At 41.0% G+C, this 7,233-nt stretch overlaps 1 long non-coding RNA gene across 1 annotated transcript; it reads left to right on the forward strand.

The window, feature by feature from the left end:
* The first annotated feature begins 3,609 nt into the window (after nt 1-3,609).
* On the forward strand, nt 3,610-6,612 carry LOC120341581 (uncharacterized). Its single transcript, XR_013476835.1, has 4 exons — nt 3,610-4,030; nt 4,566-4,652; nt 5,414-5,636; nt 6,144-6,612. It is a non-coding gene; the product is annotated as an uncharacterized LOC120341581 (long non-coding RNA).
* Nucleotides 6,613-7,233: the final 621 nt, after the last annotated feature.

The following is a 7,233-nucleotide window of genomic DNA, read 5'->3' on the forward strand; positions in this document are numbered from 1 at the left end:
AGCCAGAAATTCACTGCTAGTCGCAAACGCTTTTGCAAAACTAAAGTATCAGCAAAGCGACCCCTCTAGTCCATTAAGAAGTTCAAATACCCTGAAATAAACTGATAACCTCTAACCGGAGTCGATTTTTTCAATTTTAAGGTCCGTAGTCACTCAACCGTGACGAAATATTTTTGACGTAAACTAGACCTCAACTACCTTGTATGACTTAATTATGCCATCTCTACCTTCTACCATTCTCGAGATATAACGTAAAATCACTGGAGCGTGACTGAGAAACTGGAGAAATGAATTTTTTTTCAAAATATATTCAAATAGTTTTTCTAAACATGCTCATGCCTTTACTTTCTCAATAAGTCCTTCTAGAGGCCTGCAATAAGCCAAAATCACTAGACCATGACTGGGGGGTTTAAGAAAAAAAATTTCTTGAAAAACGCATTAAACTAATTTTTCCCAACATACCTATCTATTTTATTTCTCGATAGCTTCATTTTTAGGTGATCAACCTTCTTACGCCACTGGAGGGCGATTGTGAGGGGGAATTCCCAAATGTCAGGTGCTGAAATATTCTATACATTAGTCCCTTTGAGATTTAAGCATCACTTTGCCCAAAAACCACTTCCAAGTGCTTCTAATAGCCCCAGAACCATATTACCTAAGTGGGCGTGGCTTTGCACACTTTTTCTAACCACTGGGGGGGCGGTGGCAGTGCCCCCACCCCCAATATCACTTAGATAAATTCCCAATACTCGGGCAAACGCTTCTTGGCCCCGGAAACGGAGCTAAACGCCCTCTGAACCCCAAAATCACATAGCGTGACTTGATTGACAGCTCAATGTCGCGCATCCTTTAATTTTGCCACTAGAACCCCGTTTTGGCCCACTTCCCCTAGTCCGATCGTTCTGAAAAATTTTGTGTGTTAGTTTGGTAACTTCCCCCCGCTACATGCCAAGTTTCGTTCCGATCGGCCCGCCAGTTTTCTTGGAAATACCCTTTTCACCCCCACATATCGCATATACTTTCAACTAACCTGCCCTACGTGCAATGACCTCTGATATATACTGTGCATACGCACTAAAGTGCTACCGGGTTGCCATACCATCCAGTGGTGTCAAAGGTGCGGCCTTTGGCCTCCCAACGAGAGGGAAAAGCGCTCTCGCGCACATTTGTAAAGCTCGACGCTTCTTTAAAAACGTAGCACTCGCGTCTCTATCACCGCCGTGAGTGGCGCCGATCGAATCGCGGAAATTCGATCGGCGCACGCCCCCCAAATTTGAATTGTTCACCACGTTTAATCGATCTATAGGCGTTTTACCACTAGGGGGCGTTGAGGACTCTAGTTCATGAAATAAAGAATAAGTGTCGTTAGTACAACGTGTCGTCCAGGTTTACAGGTTCTACTAACTACAGAACTCGAGATACAGATTTTTGCGATTTGACCACTAGTGGGAGCACGTGTGCGGTAGAGACTTCAAACTAAGAAAGAGTACCACCATAGCTTTCAACTGACCGAGTTTGAACACTCTATCCATCGCAGAACTCGAGATATATATTTTCGCGATTTGACCACTAGTGGGAGCTCTGGTGCGGTAGAGTCTCCAAACTAACAAAGAGTAACATAAAAGCTTTCCACTGACCGACTTTGAAGACTCCATCTATCGCAGAAGCCGGAATTTAGCGATTTCAATATTTGACCACAAGGTGGCCGGATCCGTCCCAGATTTTTTTTGAGTGGGTAATTAGTTTAGTTATACACGTTTTCCAAGTATGAGCCCTCTGCCTACACGGGAACCCTTATTTCCGATAACGACACAGAACAGACTGCCGAAATGGTGTTGCCAGGTTTTAAAACTTAAGAAATCCCTTTCTCGTTATCTGGGGCGGGGATGGGAAACCCCCCCGCCTCGAAAAAATTCGAAATAATTTTAGCGAGGTCCCTGTCGCCTCGCGCGGCCCGGTAACCCCGGGAAACGGCAAGAAATCAAAGGATTACCTTATATGGAACGTCATGTGACCAACGTAGTGAAAGAGAAAGGCACTTTCGGTCTTTCGGGCCGTTTTTCGGGCCCTTCCCGTGGCGGGATCGTTCTGAAAAATTTCTCTGCTCATGGGGGGACCGTCAGCTCTCTTCAGACACCTCGGGCGTGTCTCTAGGACTTGCGGTTTTCTCCAGAATACTCGCTGACCCCGACTTTCGAAAGTCACTTCCCAACCACATAGCACGTTACACGTGCACCGAAATCTATCACCTATTCGCGCCTCACGGCGCGTCTGTTTGACAACAGGGTGCTGCAACATCCAGGGGAAGGTCGCTACGCTACCCGCGAGGGGAAATGTATGGAAATATTTTTAGTAAATTAAGAAGCAGATGTTTGTTTGAAGTTTGTTGGAGGACCCGGGTCGTTGCGCCGGACGAATGGCGGAGATTCGTCCGGCGCTGTGCCCCCGACCCCTCTAGTCCATTAAGAAGTTCAAATACCCTGTAATAAACTGATCACCCCTAACCGGAGTCGAATTTTTTCAATTTTAAGGTCCGTGATCACTCAACCGTGACGAATTTTTTTTGACATAAACTACACCTCAACTACCTTGTATGACCCAAATATGGCACCTCTACCTACTACCATTCTCGAGATATAACGTAAAATCACTGGAGCGTGACTGAGGAGATGGAGAAATAAAATTTCTTTCAAAATAGATTCAAATAATTTTTCTAAACATGCCCATGCCTTTACTTTCTCAACAGGTCCTTTCAGAGGCCTGCAATAAGCCGAAATCACTAGACCATGACTGGGGAGTGGGAGAAAAAAAATTTCTTGAAAAAGGCATTAAACTAAATTTTCCCAACATACCTATCTATTTTATTTCTCGATAGCTTCGTTTTTAGGTGCGCAACCTTCTTACGCCACTGGAGGGCGATTGGGAGGGGGAATTCCCAAAGTTGAGGTGGTGAAATATTCTATATATTGGTCCCTTTGAGATTTGAGCATCACTTTGCCCAAAAACCAATTCCAAGTGCTCCTAATAGCCCCAAAACGATATTACCTAAGTGGGCGTGGCTTTCCAAACGTTTTCTCACCACTGGGGGGGCGGTGGCACTGCCCCCACCCCCAATTATACTTGGAAAAATTCCCAATACTCGGGCAAACGCTTTCCGACCCCGGAAACGGAGCTAAACGGCCTCTAAACCCCAAACTCACTCTCGCGTGACTTGACGGACAGCCGATTGACCAATCAGCAGCGTCGGGCCACTAAAATCCCGTTTTGGCCCACTTCCTTTGGCCCGATCGCTCCCAAAAATTTTCTGTGTTCGTTTGGTAACTAGTCCCCGCTACATGCAAAGTTTCGTCCGGATCGGCCCTGTGGTTCTTCAGATAATAGTGATTCACGGTCGCTTAGAGTAGTTAGCTTTAGCTATTGACTTTCGTGCAACGAAATTTGATTCTATACTGTGCATACGCACTTTCAGTGCTCTCGGGTTGCCTGACCATCGAGCGGCGGCACCCTCCGGGAAGTCTAACAAAAACGTGATAAATATAATTAAATCGAACAAAATATATTACTTAATAAATAAAGAAACGCAATCGATGCGTCAAGGCGACCCGGTTAAAACCAAGCAATCGCCGTTTAAAAATAAGAAAATCGACTCCATGCACCACAGTCTAGGTAACCATGGAAATTATTAAGTGAACCAAACAGACTTGCAGTGTGGTCATGGCAGGTAAATAGTTCGGCTACGGTAAAGTGCAACACAAGTCGATTGTGTGCATATAAGTGTCCAGATTGAAATAAAACTGGATGTTAAGAGTACACAAGTTGTAAAAGTATAGAATACCGTACCAATCAAGTATGCAAATAACAAAATATTGACACTTTGAGGCAGAAACAAGCTAGTAGTGTAAAAGCTAAAATGTTGACCTGGACTAACAAGTGTTTTGATGCTGGAGTCAAAGATTCACATACGGGAATTGTATAGACATGAGGAAAATATACATCGAAATATTCAGCAGTATTAATACAACACAATGAAGTGAGTATCATACCATACAAGTAGACTAGGAAAATTTACAAAAAAAAAATTAAGTTAATCAAAAGGATAAAAACAATTGACCTGGATCACTGTTACCGAAGCATTATAAATAGTAAAAACAAATACAACATTAGGCTTGACTGCCCATAATGAAAGTAATCAGAAGAATGCCAATTAAGTTTGGATCCCAGTTGAGGCATGTAAAATGGCATGGTAACAATAAGTGTACTTATGGGCATTGGACTGTAGGCATGAATTTGTCATTGGCAGTTAACAGAATAGATATCAAGAAATTACACACTAAATAGGAGACCAAGATCATTGAGGAGCGGGCTCAATAGTAGGGCAAAAAGCCTGCAATATTTTTTTGTTATATAATTTTAGTAATATAATTTTTGGCTTTACCTCAACCCACAATGTGTTGGTGACAGAAATACTTGTCAAGTGGCTTGTGCCCATCAGTATGGAATACACAATTAAAATTATAAGCTAAAATACAATACTAATATTTACACGAGACATTGTTTTGTTACAGGTGATTTGGATCGAGACAAATGATGAGCTGGCAATGACGAAAAGATTTGCTGGGACAACATCAACTGGATGTAGAGGCAGTGGAAAGGTAAAGGGAGCGCATGAATTTTTTGTATTTGAATTTGAAAGTGTCATAACTACAGTTACGTAAGTTTAAGGGAATATTATTCCAAGTTACCACACCTTTATATTTCAAGGAGTTTTGGGATTTGCTTAGAGAAAATCTGGGTACAAATAAATTAGACCTTGTCGAAGAGCGTGTGTTATGATCATGCACTTTACTGAGCGAAACAAAATAATCGTCGAAAGCAGCGGGCAAATGGTTGCTATGAAACTGATGCATGACCTTGGAAATCTCTAGTTGATAGATATCGGCTAATTTTAACACCCTGGTCTTATAGTATAGGGTGTTTAAGTTAGATCGAATGGGTGCTCTAGAGAGAATTCTAACTGCTCTATTTTGTAAAACTTCCAAACTGTGCAACGGTGATTGGGTGGCGGAGCCCCATGCAGTTATAGCATACTGTATATGAGACTGGAAAAGTGCGAAGTATATGGTTCGGAGAGTTGAGTCCTGGACGTAATGTCTGAGCTTACCCAGGATTCCAACTGCTCTTGACAGTCTCTTATGCAGTTCAGTAGTATGAGTGTTCCAATTTAGTTTGTCGTCAATAAGTAGCCCAAGATATTTGAAAGAGTGGACAATTTCGAGTGTGACACCCCTGATTTTAATTGAAAAGTTTTCATGTCTGGTTCGAGTTTTAGGACCAAACAACATAACTTTAGATTTTTTAACATTCACAGTAAGTTTATTGCATACCATCCAATTATACACTTTGTTAATTTCAGTGTTCACCTCGGCTTGCAGTGAGATTAGATTCTTTGCACTGTCGAGCAGACAGGCATCATCGGCGAAGAGTTTGCTCAAGAAATTTGAACAATTTGAAAGATCGTTTATGAAGATTAAAAAATTCAAAGGTCCTAATACGCTACCTTGTGGAATTCCGTAATGGATGGGTAATAACGAAGACCTGTGAGAATCTAACTCCACATATTGATAACGTCCGGACAGGTAATCATTTAATAACTTGCCAGCGACACCTCGAAAGCCAAAATATCTAAGTTTTTGAGAGAGAATAGCATGGTCGACAGTATCAAAAGCTTTTTTCAGATCTAAGAAAGTACAACAGACGAATTCCCCTTTGTCAAGTTTATCATAAATATATGAAGTTAAGTCCAAGATAGCGTGGCTGGTCGAGTGATTGCTTTGGAATCCAAATTGACATTTATTGATCAAGTTAAATTTTTTACAAAAATTCAGCATTCGACTATGAATTAATTTTTCTAAAATGATGCCTAGGGAGGGTAAAATGGAAATTGGTCGGTAATTTGACGGGTCATTTCTTTTGCCATTTTTAAATATTGGTTTCACTCTGGCAATCTTTAACGATGAAGGAAAAATACCTAATTTAAAAGATGAGTTGAAAAAATGACACAGAGTTGGCGATATAATATCAGCGACTTGTTTTAGAAAGTAAGTTGGAATACCATCTGGGCCAACTGCTTTTCCATTTTTCAGGTTCAATATGGTTTGAAGAATCTCTGTATGTGTCGTTGGCTCCAGGAAAAAGGTGTTTTGCAGCGGAACACCCAAAAAATCGGTAGAAGGGTTAGAGCTACCAGGGATGTTATTCGCAAGTTTCTTTCCTACCGTTGAGAAGAAATCATTAAATTCACTGGCCATCATGATGGGGTCTGTCACTGTGGTACCATTTTCGAGTTTCAATTCTGAGATGGATGTATCATCTCTGGACTTAGTCTTAATGATCTCGTTAATAGTTTTCCAAGTTTGTTTGATATCTCCCCGGTTATTCTCGAGGGCATAGCGATAATGCAGTTGTTTCGATTTTCTCTGCAAGTGCATTAAGATATTTTTATATTTTTTGAAGTGGAGACGCTGAAGTGTATTACCTTTCAAAAAATTTTTTTTGAACATATTATTTTTGTGAATGATGGACTTGCGAATTCCCTTAGTGATCCACGGTTTGGAGTATAATTTATTTGCTCTTCGTGATAGGGGTCTTAATGGAGCGTGTTTGTTTATTAACCATTTCATTTGACCCAGGAAATCATCAAAAGAGCTATTGAAATTTTCTCTAGTAAGAGTAACACTCATGTAATTATTACACATTAATTCAATTTCAGATCTAAAAGAGTCGTTACAAAATTTAGTCATATCTCGCTTCATTCGGATCTTTGTTTTTGTGCCAATATTCATACCCGAAATTGTACACATTACTGGAAAGTGGTCGGTGAGATCGCTAAGTAAAATAAAGGATGAAGAACAATGGTTTATGGCGTTTGTATAAATATGATCGATGAGGGTTTGGGAGGATGGCGTGACTCGAGTAGGTTTTGTGATCAAAGGAAATACGAAATAGGACGTCAGCATATCTAAATAGTTGGTGGTGGATTTATCATGGGTGTTAAGTAGGTTGATATTAAAGTCACCCAGAATCACAAATTTCCTTTTCGCCATTGCCAGCCCACCAAGAACACGAGCCATTGCTCCTGTGAATGATGGGATGTTACTTTTCGGATGTTTATAAACTACACCAGTTACTAGGCTCTGGTTGTTTGAGTTTTGTTTGACCTCAATCCACAAGTCT

The sequence above is a fragment of the Styela clava genome, chromosome 6 (genome assembly GCF_964204865.1).
Source record: "Styela clava chromosome 6, kaStyClav1.hap1.2, whole genome shotgun sequence".
NCBI classification, from domain to species: Eukaryota; Metazoa; Chordata; class Ascidiacea; order Stolidobranchia; family Styelidae; genus Styela; species Styela clava.